The sequence below is a fragment of the Aphelocoma coerulescens genome, chromosome 1 (assembly GCF_041296385.1).
Source record: "Aphelocoma coerulescens isolate FSJ_1873_10779 chromosome 1, UR_Acoe_1.0, whole genome shotgun sequence".
NCBI lineage: Eukaryota > Metazoa > Chordata > Aves > Passeriformes > Corvidae > Aphelocoma > Aphelocoma coerulescens.
This window is the reverse complement of record NC_091013.1, coordinates 37,174,215-37,189,537: the sequence shown is the minus strand read 5'-3', so window position 1 is coordinate 37,189,537 and position 15,323 is coordinate 37,174,215. Positions and strand designations below refer to the sequence as shown.

Genomic DNA, 15,323 nt, shown 5'->3' with positions numbered 1-15,323 from the left:
TGTAGCATAGCAGCAGAAGTAGGATTATGAGAACTTTTATAACTCTTTAGGTAATATTCTTTACTCTGCTGAACAACTTTATGTCCCTGATTGTTTCAAAGGAAGCAGCTGCTGTAATTTGTATCATACTTGTAGAACTAAGGATGACTTTTCGAGAGAAAAGGGAGGGAGGAATTCTGGGAGAGAACCAAGCAGGGCTTGCCCAAGACATGCTTTGGTTTGTCTTATAGGTATGAAGTTTTCAGAAAGTTTTCTATACACTTTCATCTAATTTTTGACATGTCAGTTAATGGTAAGTTGAATTTTTCTCTTAGGACACTCATCCCTTTGAGGAAAGGTCTTCTAGATTTGCAGTCAGGACAAATGTTAACCACAGAAAAGGAAAGTGTGGCATTAACAGAAACTAGCTTATATTGGGGCTCAGTTGAGAGGAAAACAAGCACTACTCCTGAGCAACTTACTTATTCTGTGAGAAGTAAAATGTGTAAACAAACCTAGCAGACTCACATTTCTCCCCAAAATTCCTACTTAATTTCTTGTTAAAGATCATTGTCTTCATCATATAAAAGCCATTAAATGGTTGACATTTTAAATGAGTAGTCTCTAATTATGTAATTATTGACATCATTATACAAGGCAGTGGATTATTAATGCACTAGTGGATATTTGGGTTGGTGAGTGGGAGAAACCTGGCAGAACGGTCTGTACCATGGGGAAATGCAGATATGAAAGATGACAAATCTGAGGAACGAAGTGAAGGCACTACTACAAAACTACTTTCTTGCTGTAACTTTCTGGTTTAGTACCTTTATTGTGAACAAGTTAGTAAATATTTTATTAGCAAGGCAGAAATTTAATGTTCAGTACAAAAACATCTACAGCTTCACTAAAAGTCTTAAAAGTACATTTATAGGTATCTGCAAATTAGAATGGTACAAATAAGATATATATGTCTTCCTTCTCCATGTATGCATCTTGAGTAATTTTAACAAATTATTTTCGATTATGTCTGTTCCCATTCCCCTTTCTAAAATGTATTGTTTCAAAGCCTGAAGGTAAAAATAGATTAAAATACTACAAATATCTTCTCTTAGATAAAGCAAGAAAGAATCCAAACTGTAGATATCTCAGTACTGCAGCTAATGTCTGAATAAGAGCCCTTTGCAAGTAAGACATGGGTTGAAGAAGCTAACAGAGTATCACCAAGGCATGTTTAATTTTCTTGAAGAATGTGATAGAAAAATATAGGGACACTGTCTTATAAGTAAATGAATGGATGGCACACCACAGCTTTTGCTTATTATTTTAAGAAGCAGTGTACAACCTTCAGTATGCTCTACCAAGAGTGGTAGCAGTTCATATTAATGTCAGCTAAGATGAATCCTTGAAGTTTATAAAACAAAACTTCTAACTGTGAATATCAGAAATAAGTCTGTAGGATGCCTCATGCATAAAATGTCACCTTTAAAATATCACATTGAAATAAAATATTTGCTCACAAAATAAACTCCACAGTAAAAAGCAGGAACTTATTTTCATTAAACACCTTAGCTAAAGATTTCCTTAGATAATATTTACCCTTAGTAACTTTTTGATCAAGTCAAGCAGGTAACAGACTCTAGCAACTGATATTTCAAAATGTGGAAAAATATTTCAAATATTAATAAAATACAGTGATAGTAAAAGTTTTCTCATTAATACTAATATTTCTGATTATGATAGAAAATGAAAAGAGCTATTGGAGGTCACAACATTAAATTATGTATTTTTCGTACTTTTTCCTTGATCGTTCATGTTTGTTTACATGCCTTAACAACATTTTAATGCTTGCTTCAGCAAGAATGTAAATACTTGTTAGATCAAATGAAAACAGAAATAGTGTTATCCAAAGGAGGTGTTGCCAGGCTTTACATCCTTTGATCTGAGTTTCTTGGCCTAAAGCTGTTGGAATTCCCACAGCGGTTGCAAAATTTGAATCCAAGAAACAGCAGTAAAACAGATTTTTTAATGGTGATGTTTCAGTTATTTACTTATTAAACATCAACAAAAATAAACGGAGTTCCTTATTGGTTGCTTTATTTGCATTGATCTAGCTGCTACAAAAGAGGAAGTTCATTCAGCAAAATGCAAATCTCTCTAGAGAAGCCAAATTCTTTTTGCAGTCTGTAAAAGAAATAGCCATTTTTAAGTAGAAGTTCATTTCAGGTTTTGGACTTCTGCTTCAACATTAGGTGAACTGTGCCTTGAAAATGTGTATTTCTTTTGGCTGTCTGAAAAAAAAGCTTAAGTTGGCCAGATATTTATAATGAGGTAAAATGAATCTGACCCAGACTTCTTTTGCTTGAAATTGCTCTATCAGATCGTGAAAAACATCAGATTTTTTCTTTTTAACTCTTTAGAAAGAATGGTATATTTTTACCTGTCAATTCAGTTCTGGCTTATTTGCTTCTACTGTCACTAGTGCACTGTGTGTTACTTCATTTTCACATCTCAGTATTTCACTTCATTTTATCGCTCTTGTTACTGATATTTGATAAGTGACTTCCAGTCAGCTCCAGGGAAGAAGGGGAATAATTAGGAAGAAAATGGTTTATACCAACAAAGACTCAAAATGTTTGCATTGATTTGTCATATTTGATGTTCTGTTACCTTGTATTGAAACCTATAATATGTATTTATAGATGTGTTCTAGAAAACTTCTGTCCCATCCTACAAAAAATATTTTAGTAGATATGAGGTGTAGTACATATCCAGGTATTTATTGAGCTTAATAGCAAAGCAGCAGGAAAAAGACTGAAGTAAAAAATGAGTTTAAATGTGTTGAGTTTTTCCTAATTTTAAGTACTGAAATACTTTATTGCATATCATCTAAACAAAAATAAACACTTTTCTGGTTTTGGCTGGGATAGAGTTAGTTTTCTTCACAGTACCTCTTACATGGCTGTGTTTTGGATTTGTGCTGGAAATAGGGTTGATAATATAGAAGGATTTTTATTCCTGAGCAGGGCTTACACAGAGACAAGGACTTTTCTGCTTGTTGCACTGATACCCTGAAAAGGAGGCTGAGGGGGCATGGGAGGCTGTGAGGAGACACAGCCAGAACAGGTGACCCCAACCAACCAAGGGGATTTTCCAGACCTAATGACATCATGCTCAGTATATAAAGTGTGGGGAAGAACGAGAAATGGGGCACCATTTGGAGTGATGGCGTTTGTCTTCCAAAATAATCATTACCGGGGCCCTACTCTCCTGGAGATGGATGAACACCTGCCTGCCCATGGGAAGCAGTGATTTAATTCCTTGTATTGCTTTGCTTGTGTGTGCAGCTTTTTCTTTCCTTGTTAAACTGTTTTTATCTCAACCCACAAGTTCTCTTGCTTTTACCTTTCCAGTTCTCTCCCTGATCCTGTTTGTGGGGGAGTGGGTGAGTGGCTGTGTGGTGCTTGGTTGCTGGCTTGCACTGCTGCATTACAGCTTCCTATCACCCACTGGTGATATAGATTAATATTTAATTATGAACATATGTACTCAAGGAAATCACAGATAGGGAAAGAACCATTCCAACTAGTAATTCACTCTGTTTCCATGACATTGAAATACTGCTTCCTCCAATGTCTCTTGTCCAGATGAGCTTTAAGTGCCTTACATGATTTGGCTGCCACAGTTTCCTTAGCCAACATTTTGATAATCACACCTCATTGCCAGAAAGTTTATACAGACGTTCAAACAAAACATCCCTCCTGAACTCTCATTCTTATGATCCTATATCACTAGTAACACTTGAAATAATACTTGCTCTATTGTTGGTGTGTGTAGCTGCACGTGACAATATCCCCTATTTTAAAACCTGAAAAGCTAATTATGTGTATAATACTCAAGTAAATGAATCACTGCTTAATCCCTAAATTTAATTTTTCTTAGAACTGTGACCCGGAGTCAATATTTCTGTGAGAATGTCTGCATTAGGTGGTGGAGTGAAACTAGAGGCACTAATGCATACAGCAAAGCCATTGATGTTGGGGACCAGATGCTCACACTGGATTTGTTCTAAAGCATAACTCCAGAATCACTGTTATGCAAAATCAAACCCCTTGAGACTGTATCTGTTACAGCGGGGATTACTGTAACTCGCATATATCAAACCAGGAGTCCCGTGGAAAAGAAATATATCTATGGACAGATTCTTGCTAGATGTTTCAGAGATGTTTATTTCTCCAGCCGCATGGCCGGGGCTCTCTCAGGAACTCAACCACGGGACCCGACCGTCCCTGCCCGCGCCGGGGAACACAAACCAACCCATGGGGAACGAGGCTGAGCAGGGGCAGGGAAACCCCGTGCCTCCCTCAGGGCTCCATGGCAGGGGAGGGACCCCAACATCTCACCCATTTTATTTTAATAAAAGGAGAATGAAGACAACTGGATAAACATAACAGGGACAGTTTCAAAACAAAACAAGCCACCCTCCTGAGTCTTGAAATGTCCAAACAGATTCTCTGGAACATATTAGGGCTGATAGAAGGGAGACAGAACTCTCTGAGCATGCTTTGTGGGGAAACTGAGGCAGGAGAGTGTTTAATTTCTTCCCTCCCCCTTTTCATCCCCCCATTGGAATCGGAGAGGAATTGTAAGGAAATGGAATTGTATAGGGAAGCCATGGGGTGAAAAACGGATTAGGAATAAACTGGGGATAGGGTAAACTTAGGAAAGGGTTCATATTGGGTATAGGGTAAAAGGGGAAATGAGGCTGTGGGTAGGGAAATTGCTGGAGTGGATATTGTTTATAATTTTGTGCATAACGGCTGCCTTTGACAGGAATACCCCCAGGCCCAGTAACATTCGCTGCTTGTAAACCCTTCTTTCCTTGAACTATATCAAATTGAACAACTTCCCCATCTCCTACACTTTGCAGGTAATTTTTAGGGTTATTCCTTTTAATGGCAGTTCTATGGATGAATAAGTCTTCCCCTGTATCATCTCGTGTTATAAATCCATAGTTGTTTTTTACATTGTACCATTTCACAGTTCCTGTGACTTTCGTTGCTAGAACGTCTCCCATCACGTGCTTGCATGTTCGTCGTGGGTGCCGGTCCCGCGTGGCCGCCGCCTCGCTGACTCCGACGTCTCGGTCAGGCCCCCGCGCCGCGGCCGCTCTGCGCTCTCTGCACGGCCCCGCTCCGGTGCGTGTCTGGGCTCTGCGCGGCCCCGCTCCGGCGCCTGTCTGGGCTCTGCACGGCCCCGCTCCGGCTCGTGTCTGGGCTCTGCGCGGCCCCGCGCTGCCATCGCCGCCGGCCCCGTGCCCTGCGAGTGGTTCCGCTCCGCAAACTCCACGCTGCTTCGAGAGCGGCCCCGTTCCGGCTCGGCGCTGCGCGGCTTCTCGTGTCGCTGTGGAAACCGCCGCTTCTCCCTGCATAGGGCTCTCCGAGCCAGTCGCTCAGAGCGGCCTGCCACGCCGAGCCCCGGTTCCTGGCTGCTCGTGGCCCACGGCACCCGCGGCGCCTGCGGCGTCGCTCCCTCACTCGCGGCCGGGTGGCCGGGGACCCCGAGACAGGGATGGGGTCCGCGATAAGGCGCGCGCTCCCGAGGGGGCCGGGCACATCCAGCGCAGGCACCTCCATCGGCACAGCTGCAGTCATGTGCTCCCGGGATGGCGGCCGCGCGGTCTCGGCCACGGGAGAAGTATGATCTTCTGCTTTAGGGGTAATGGGACCATACAAATGCTCTTCAAGAGCATCCCTGATTATAAGGTATGAACGGAAATCTTCGCTTTGATCCCATACCTTATCCCAGATCTCGTTCCAGAAACACCCCTGACAAGATTCAGGAGGTTCGATATCAAAAAGTAAGTCTCGAGAAATATAGGGGAACCTTTTGAAAAGCCACATGAAGAAGTGTTCTACATCTCCCGGTTGCATTACTTTTTTGATTTGTTGTTCAAGGATTCCTTTTACTTCTAGATACATTTTTTTCTGTGGCTCAGAGAGCCCCATTTCCCACGATTCTTCCATAGTCCAGAGAGAATATCCAAACCAAGATGAGAAGAGAGAGGCCTAGAGTTGTTTTTTACTCACGAATTTCCTCAGGGATCGGTGTCTTGCCCGCATTCTTCCACCAGTTGTTACAGCGGGGATTACTGTAACTCGCATATATCAAACCAGGAGTCCCGTGGAAAAGAAATATATCTATGGACAGATTCTTGATAGATGTTTCAGAGATGTTTATTTCTCCAGCCGCATGGCCGGGGCTCTCTCAGGAACTCCTCAACCACGGGACCCGACCGTCCCTGCCCGCGCAGGGGAACACAAACCAACCAATGGGGAACGAGGCTGAGCAGGGGCAGGGAAACCCCGTGCCTCCCTCAGGGCTCCATGGCAGGGGAGGGACCCCAACATGTATCTATCTTCCTGTCCAAAGTTATGTGAAAGGAACCCCTTTTTGTGTTCTGATATTGCTCCGCTATGCAAATCAGAGAGTGGGGATGAGAGAGATATTACTTCCAAAGTATATTCCTGTGTAATCTAAAACTGCCATGCAGATGCAGCTGGTTCCAAAACACCTACATCTGCATTCAGTGACTGCCACAAAACTATACATCACAAATGAGATCATATATTTGCTCTATGACTCATCTCTGCAGCTCAAAATGCTTGTCATGATGCACTTGTGGCCACTGGAAAGTCCAAATGCTAATTGAAGTTACAATTCAGTATCCCAAAGGCTTTTTCATATTGTGTTTTTAAGGCTTCTTTTCTATTTGATATCCTCGCTATAGATTGTATTTTCTTAACTGCATCCAGTTGCAACATCTCTCTTCTGAACCTCACATAAGGTGCACTTACTTTTAGTACTGGTAAAGATAATTAGCCATTGCAACAGTGTACCTAGAGTCATGATAAATTCTCTAAAATTTAAAGTTTTAAAATTGAGAATAGATTTATTTCTCAAATACAGAGCCTTACTCAGAGTTATATAGAAATCAATTGTTAAAATTCTGTGGTCTGTTTTATGCAGGAGGTCAGACTAGATGATCATTATCACTCCTGCTGATCTTAACATTTATGGAACTGTGAAACATTTTGATATTTTATATGCATATTACTAATCTCTTTCCTTGGAGGTTTTCATAACACCTCCCAAATGAATTTAGTATTATCTCTGAATTTCATTTACATGCTGTAAATTCAGCTGAATATATTGCCATTTATCAGTGCACTGTTTGCAGTCCTTCAGCAAGTTTTCATTCTGTGTGACAGTGTTCATATCCATGCCAATTTGAATTAATTTTGTGAGCAGGATTTCGTTTGACACTATATCAAATGCTTTAATAAAAGCTAGATATATCACATCTGCTTCATTCCCCTCATCAACTGGTTTCATTGTTTTATCAAAACAAAGTATTCATGTTTGTCTGGAATGATTTCTACCTTGCTAATCTATTTCTAATTTTGATCATGGATCACCAAGTGAGAGGTGCTAAAGGGTGTTATAGATGCTTTCTTTACAAATTAAAGCCTTTAAAATTTTAAGTGGAGATGAACCTCGCATGAATTTGTGAATTTGGAATACATTCATATTTTCTGTCTATTCTCCTCCCACAGCTGAAAAACATGCATATTTCTCTGAGTTCTGAAGATACTCAGAAATGGTCGTTGTCAATAAAAGTGGTCAGAAATCTAACTTGATTTAGTTTATCTGACAAAGTATTGGTATATATTCTCTTTTTTTTTACATTGTACACAAATAGTTACGGGGTTAAAGTTGAATATGGCTGCTTTATGAAAATACTTTTAGTCGTAAATTCCATCTTTCACATCCCTGAATGTACAAAGAACCAGAGTGCTGGGCTCTCCAAGATTCACTACATATCTCCCAGGCTCTGAAACTAACTGTATAAAAACTTTTACTAAGAATGCACAAATAGAAAAATAGAAACATCTCTCACACATCTGCATTCAGAAGAGAACAAAAAAAAAAAAAAAAAAAAAAAAGAGAAAATTAGAACACCCCTCTGCTAAAAGTTAGACATCTACATCTGGACTCTTCAACCCTTTACAGTCATGCAGGGTCAAGTCTGAGAATTAAGTTACCTCAAGATGAGTCTTTCTTGAAGACTTTGTTTTGTTGCATTCCAAGTGAAAAAAACCCAGTAAATGTGGGGCTCTTTGATCATCTGTATTCCGTGCCTGTACACAGGCACATAAATGTTCTGTCTTTTAAAAAATTATGTTCCTGAAAGGAACACAATGATAAAAATTTATGCTCAAGAATTCAGCAAAATACCTTTTAGTTTTGTTTTCCTCTGGAATTTAGGAATATTTAAAAAATAAAAAGGGCCCCAAAACTGAATTATCATCTGGATAGATTTATAAAATGGACAACTAGATAAGTAATAATTTTATTCCTATTATTCATGCAAATATTTATAAAAGCAATGGCTGCTGGCAGCTCAGATGGGGTGCCAATTTTCTGAAACAGGCTGTTGAACAGAGGCATTTCCAAAATTCCTTGATACAGCATGTAAATGAAAATTAATTAATGGAAAGAAAAGAAACCTTAGGATAAAAATAGATATTGTCAGGAACTTCAGTATTTATTGGAAATTACTGTCTTCTTCTTAGAGCCAAAACAAGATATTTTTTCTTATTTCCACTCCCTTGTGAGGATATACATTATTGTTATGATATCAAGCTCTTGCTTCTTTACAAGAAGTTTTGAGAGAAAGCTCAACATAGTATGACAGAGCACAAAACAAGTGTCATATTGCATCACAGTTTACAACAAAAACTTTGGGGCTCTTTTATTTTGCCATATATAAAGATGCAAGAATGAGTGAAAAAAAAAAACCTCCCTAAAATCTCATGAGTTCCTTCTTCCCATCTTTTACCTTTATCTCCTCTCCCAAAATTTGCAATGCATAAATACACTGTATTTACTTCCTTATTTAATTCACTATCATCTAGTAAAGGATACTATATTGCACTGAAATATGGGATTTTATAAATTATCTCATAAATCATGAGTTGTTATAGATTATAAATTTCCACAAGTAAATTTTTTCAGCAATTCAAAAATAAGGGACCCTGTATTTCCTGCTTTGGTTTAGGCTGTTGTGGACCATTTTATTAAGCAAAATAATTGAACTTCTTAAATAGTTTCTTAAGTGAACTAATTAAATGCACTGAAAAATTTTCATGCTTTTTTTTACCTAATAGCTGTATATAACATTTTCACATTCTGAAAATAACTTTCAGTTATTTTGCTTTTATTAAAGATGCTCTCATTAAGTCACCCTGATATCCCAATATAACCTTTTAGCTTCCTTGGCCTTTCTCATCTCTGCCTCATTTGCTTAGTTCCCTTGGCTGCTTCTGCAAGATTTGTTGGTCATGTATCTAATCTCTTCCACGGCCTGTCCATTCTTCAGGTTGTTCAGCATCACACAGAAAGAAATACCCAAGTAAACCAGTGAATTGAATTTTCATTTTCTGTTTCTATTTATAGAACAGCAGCCAAAATAAGAATCTGCTTGGTGCTGGATTCCTAAGTCTTCAGTATTCCAAGCAAAATATAGGAAATTAACTTTCTGAAGTAATTTTTTCTGGCCAGTTTCCACCTATTTCAGGGATGCTATTACTGTATGTAAGCACAGTTCCCGAAATAGGATAATGTGATATTTTGCACATTATAAGTTTCTACTGGGTTCAGATCAGTAAATATCCGGATGAATATTCCCTTTGGCTTGATATTGATTTTTGCAATAGTAATGAGAAAATTCTATTGTTTTCAGCGACTCAAGAACAGACCTTGTTTTTGTATAATTTAATGAAACAGGAAAAGATTTTTTATTTAAAAAATTATTGGGTACACTCTTCACAAAAGCAACTACAAGATGTAACTCTTCACTGCTGATGTGCCCCAGTACATTTTTGTCCAACATATCTCTGTCCTGTGTTTTCATCTCATGCTTTTCCAAGATAAAAGGGAGCTGAGGGGGTTTGGTTACTGAAATAAGTCTAAGCTTCCTTGGAATTCACAGGTTTAATATTTAAAATTATAAATACTTTGTTAGTAATCTTGTGTACTTGAGGGGGGTGTGTGCGTGTCTGTACAAAAATATGTACACCCCTGTGACAAATTAGCCATCTGTTTCAGCATTTATTTATGACGTGAGACAAAACTTCACATCTCAAAATAGACAAAACTGATTCTTCTCCCACTGTCTTCTCCATTTTGCCAGAAATGTTGAGAGGAAATGTTTTCAAAGCAAAATAAACACATTAGCATAACCACTCTTGCAAATTCTGGTCTATTTATCTGCAGTCATATGCATACTATAGAGAGAAAGGATAAATAGTTTTAGAATTAACTGCATGATCTGAATGTATACCATGCTCTGCAGATCTCTGCTCACACTGTCATTTTTGTTCACATATTTGGCACTAGAACTTGCAAGAAGTTTCTGAGTAACAGCAGAGCAGGTCATTTCTGCAATGTCATACAGCCTGGGAGAAAAAAAGGAAGTCCAGAGGAACAGTAACTCTGTAAGGGGTGATAAAGATGATAACATATGCAATGCTCCTAAGTACCATGGATTCAGTGTAGGAAAAAGGGGAAAGCAAATGCTAGTGTGTGCTGAAGAGGTTTATATCCAACCATACTATTCCTTGAAATATATAATTAACAGGTTGTGAAAACCCTGTATTATTTTAAAGATATTGGTTAGCATGTCATTCAATGAAACTATATTACTAAATATAAATTTCACTAAAGAAAATTCAGTGACATCTGCAAGTTGCACGAGGACGCAATTAACTATCAGTCTAAAATGAAATAGTGGTTGCCAACATTTGTAGACATCGGCAGCACATGAGAATGGACATCTCTACCTTGCACAGTATTGTTAAACTTGAAGATCAGTGTAAAAGGACTATGCTCTATGGGTTGCTTTACATAAATTGAGACCATGTTAACTAGCATGACTTCAAGGGAGAAATACAAAAATAGGGACATGCCATAAGTACCCACAAATGAGCATGTAGGTTAAAGTTTATGAGTAATAATGCAGCTTGCAGTTTTCTTGATGGCATTTGGCTGTAGAATCTTCTTTTTCAGTTTTATTTGGTGGGGGATATTAAGTTGTTTGATTTTCAGTTTGAGATAAAAACTGAGCAGAGAGAATGTCTGGTAATTTTTATACTCTTATAAATCTTTTTTTTCTGAATTGGCTCAGTATCTATATCTTGGTTTTTTATGAGACTTTCTTTCCAAACGTCATTTCTTTTTAAATAGAAACTTGTGTTTGTCAGCTAGTTCTCCAGGGTCTTTTCCTATTACCTCCTTAGAGAAGTCCTTAGACATTTCAGAACCAATTCTGGGAAAGCTTTCTCAGCAGAGTTTTCCTTGAGGTGAGGTTTGTTGAATTCCATTTTAAAATCCTTCCAGCAAGAAGTCTTTCTTTTCCCTACACCTGCCCTCTTAGTAGACGACTGGTACCTGTGAGTTGCTGCATTCTCAGAACGCAACTCTTCCTCTCACTCTGCACTATGAAATTATTTGACATAACAACCTAATATGACCAACATCTTAGAACTGTTTAATCCAGTTTTTGTAGCAGGGTTACAAGTTCATTTTCTGCATGCACTTTCACGTCCCAGTTAGAATTGCATTATTAGAACTCCCTCCGTATAACAACAATCCCAAACTGATATGGCTGGGAATGGCTGGAATCCTCTGTACTATGTGTGCTCAAGTTTACTCATTTGTGGAATGATATGTTGCTACCAAAATGCACGTGAAGGAAGGGATAAGCTATCAGATAGTCCTGAAATGTATCTGATGAACTTGAGCTGAAATGATTCCTTGGTGTGAGGAATAGGTTTGTCAGCAGATGATAAGGTGGCATGAACAGAGCAAATTATGCAGACAACCTGACATACTCTCCTGCTTCTCCTGCCTGCTAGACATTCATTTCCAAAGTAGATTTATTCCAAGCTGTTTCAGCATGGCACTCAGTCCTGTTAAGAGGTGCTTTCCTTCAAACCTATGGAATTTCCCTGTTGTGGTTTTGGTCAAAAGTGGGAATGCCACTAATCCTGTGACACGGAAGCCAGTGGAGGTAAGATCAAGTCTAGGTCATTCATGTATTAGCTGGGGGAGCAAAACAAACAGCACAATGAGGAGAGTAAGGAGAAGCAAAAATATCTACTCTCTTCTGCTTCCTTGACAAGGCAAGGAGAAAAGGGGCAACAAAAAAAAGCTGTGAAAGATTGGTCATTTTCTTCAGTCTGCTCCTGGGACAGAGCTGTGGTGTGCTGCCTCTCCTCCCCCCCTTCCAATCCCTCAGTTTCAGCTGGCCCCAGGATTAGGAGCAAGCCCCTTGCAATTGGAGCTTCTATTGGAAACAGAAGTTCCATCTGCTGAGAGTTTATGGGAATGGACCCATAATTTGCTCAATTACTAGTGTAAAGAAAACCATAGGGAACCTGAGTAACAGCAGCTCCTAACTAAGCACATTTGCACTTCATCTGAAACTTGGTATGATTTATCAGGATCACACCCCCTCCTTCTCCAGGATCTAAAGCAATTTGTGAAGCTTAAATCAACTATTAAATGTATAACTAGGAGATAAAATCACAAACCCAGATCTAATTGGTATAGCTTAAATTAAGTTTTACATTTATTGCTGGGAGATAAAATTTGGATAGAATAACTATTACAACAGAATTAAGTAAAAGAAAATAGGTATGGTGTGGGATCTATGGTAACTTTTATTTAAAACACATGTCTGATGGAGGCAGCAGTCTGCAGAAAACATCTGATACTACTACACTGTAATGGCCATTTTCTAGACCAACACCCTTCCGCAAAGGAGCAGGGAGGCAAAAAAAATTAAATCTTAAACACAATGTTGGTTTTAGAAAATATATAAGAACATAGGAAGTTCAGTCAATGCAGGCAGGTTATGTGTACAGCCTACTGCAATAATCAATCTCCCAAGGAAGATTTTTTTATGGGCAAATTTCTTATGAAGGTTTAAAAGTACATTCCAACAGAAACTAAACAACTGGGACAGATAAACTGGTGAAAATAATTACAGCATACTATTACCCAAGGAGACTGAGAGTAAAAAGAAAATAAAGGATGAAATTAAACTTGAAACAGTGTAGATTGTTTTTATTTCCAGTATAACAGACCTTACCTTAGGTTTTTCATGTTCGCATTCTCTGTATGTTCTTTTCATCTCCTTTTGCAATTTTATAATAGGAAATATTGAATCATGTTTGTGTATCAGTTATTCTTATTGAGAAGTTCAGCAGTTCTCTTCATAGATGCAATTTGTTAGTTCCAGAATTAGAGAACCATCTAAGTTTCTAGGGCCCTCTGGACATCACCTGGTGTAGTGCTGGCTGAAAGGAAGGCATATTTTAGAGTTTAGTGATTTTACTCAGGGTCTTGTCTGGGAAAATATTCAATTTCCTCAAACAGACAGCCTCTCTCAGCAAGCTGCATTCAACTCATTCCATCGCTTGACCAGAGGCACTGTGGAGTTTTTTCCATATATCTAAAAGGAAATCCCTTTGCTGCAGCTTGTGTCCTGTGCCTTTCCTCCTTCCAGGGTGCACTTCTGAGAAGAGTCTGGCCTTGACTCCTCTATGACCACTAATTAGGTAGTTGAAGACCTTGATTAGATGTTTTCTCCTAATCTTCTTTTTTTTTTTTAATTTTAGAGCAAATGTTATTAAATACTAAATGTAACAATTTTTTGGTCACTCAAAATTTGCAGAAGCCTGAAGGAGAGCATACCTATAAGAAATAAGGAGACAATAAAAGTTGATGCAACAATTTCCACCAAAGTCCTTTTTCCTTCTTTTATAATAAGAATTTAAGAAAAATAAATCTCTACTTATGTTTTGCCAGACCTTTCCAGGGAAATTTTCCAGTAAATCTCCTTTTTTTGTCCTCTAAAGCAAGGTGAAATATCAGTGTGAACAGAAGTGTTCTAAGGAGAAAGGCACAGGCCACAGGCTCAGGCATAAAAATATTCAAAATTTCTCAGTTCTTCACACAAATGAGAACAGCTCTTAAGTGAGCACTTGCTGGAAAATAGCACTCTTACCTGCACAGGAGAGTTCATGCTCAAAAGATCATACAAAGAACTCTGGCTGAAAATCTCCAGCCAGAGCTGCTCGTCTAATAAAGGTGATGCCTGCTCAGTGACCTCTGTAACAGAGTATTTCTTATCCCCATATTGCCCAACAGACTTGTAAGTGTTTGCACTTGTGCAAATACTTTCTGATTCCTGGCAGATCCCACTGAAAGTTTGGCATAGTTAATATTTTTAACCTCTTTTTTTGTTGTTTTTAATCAACTTTTGCTTTTTCTAGTGGTTCAGGTATTCTCCATTCTTACATTTCAGTATAATTTAGTCCAGGAGCTCAAAGGGATTTACAGAAAACAATTTTAATTATATCTTTCTCTCTTTTCATGGAGACAGGTTCAGATAACCAGAATATCCTCCATATGGAAGACATAGAGATATACCACAAACAGGTAAAGTGAGATGAGCTTAAACCTATTTTTAGGATTAGCCTTTGCCACCCTTATTTCTATTAAGAGGCTTCCAAAAGAGGTTTGTAGTAGAGGAAGATGTTAATCTCCTGAGCTGAAGCAAATAACTGCAGCAATTCTTGTGAATGACAGCCACTTCCAGACACTTGCTGCATGGCATCTGGAGCAGGTTATCATGGGGGACAAAGAAATAAAATGTGGGTGTTCTGCATTTCAAAGTCACATTCCTAGGCAGAAGCCTAGTTTTAATGCCCTTTTCATCTCCCTTTAATGGCCCTATGTGACAAACCTTCACTTCTCTGTAATGGATACTGTCTGCCCATATCACCATTACTTATCTGCACCACGTGCCTGTAGGTAGGTACATTAAAATCAGTCAGTCCATTTGGTTTAGCCTCTACAGATCATTTTTTCCCAGAAGGCATAAGTTGTGGTTTAGCCCCAGCCAGCAACCAAGCCCCACAAAGCTGCTTGCCCTCCCATCAGCAGGACTGGGGAGACAATCAGAAGAGTAAAAGATGGAAAACCCTTGGGTTGAGACAGAAACAGTTTAATGGGGAAAGCAAAAACTGCATAAGAATGCAAAACAAAACAAGAAATTAATTGCTGTTTCCCATGGGCATGCAGGAGTTCAGCCATCTCTAGGAGAGAAGGTCCCCATCACATGTAACAGTGACTTGGGAAGACAAACACCATCACTCCAAACATGCCCCCTTCCTCTTTCTTCCCCACACTTTATATACTGAGCATGATGCCAT

General features: G+C 38.8%; 1 long non-coding RNA gene across 5 annotated transcripts in view; it reads right to left on the bottom strand.

Moving 5' to 3' along the window:
* Positions 1 to 15,323, bottom strand: part of LOC138106606 (uncharacterized) — an 88,417-nt gene that overhangs the window by 29,777 nt on the left and 43,317 nt on the right. For all 5 annotated transcript variants that reach the window (XR_011149041.1, XR_011149042.1, XR_011149040.1 and 2 more), the window contains one exon: positions 13,196 to 13,403. This is a non-coding gene — a long non-coding RNA (uncharacterized lncRNA). The remainder of the gene's footprint in view (positions 1 to 13,195; positions 13,404 to 15,323) is intronic.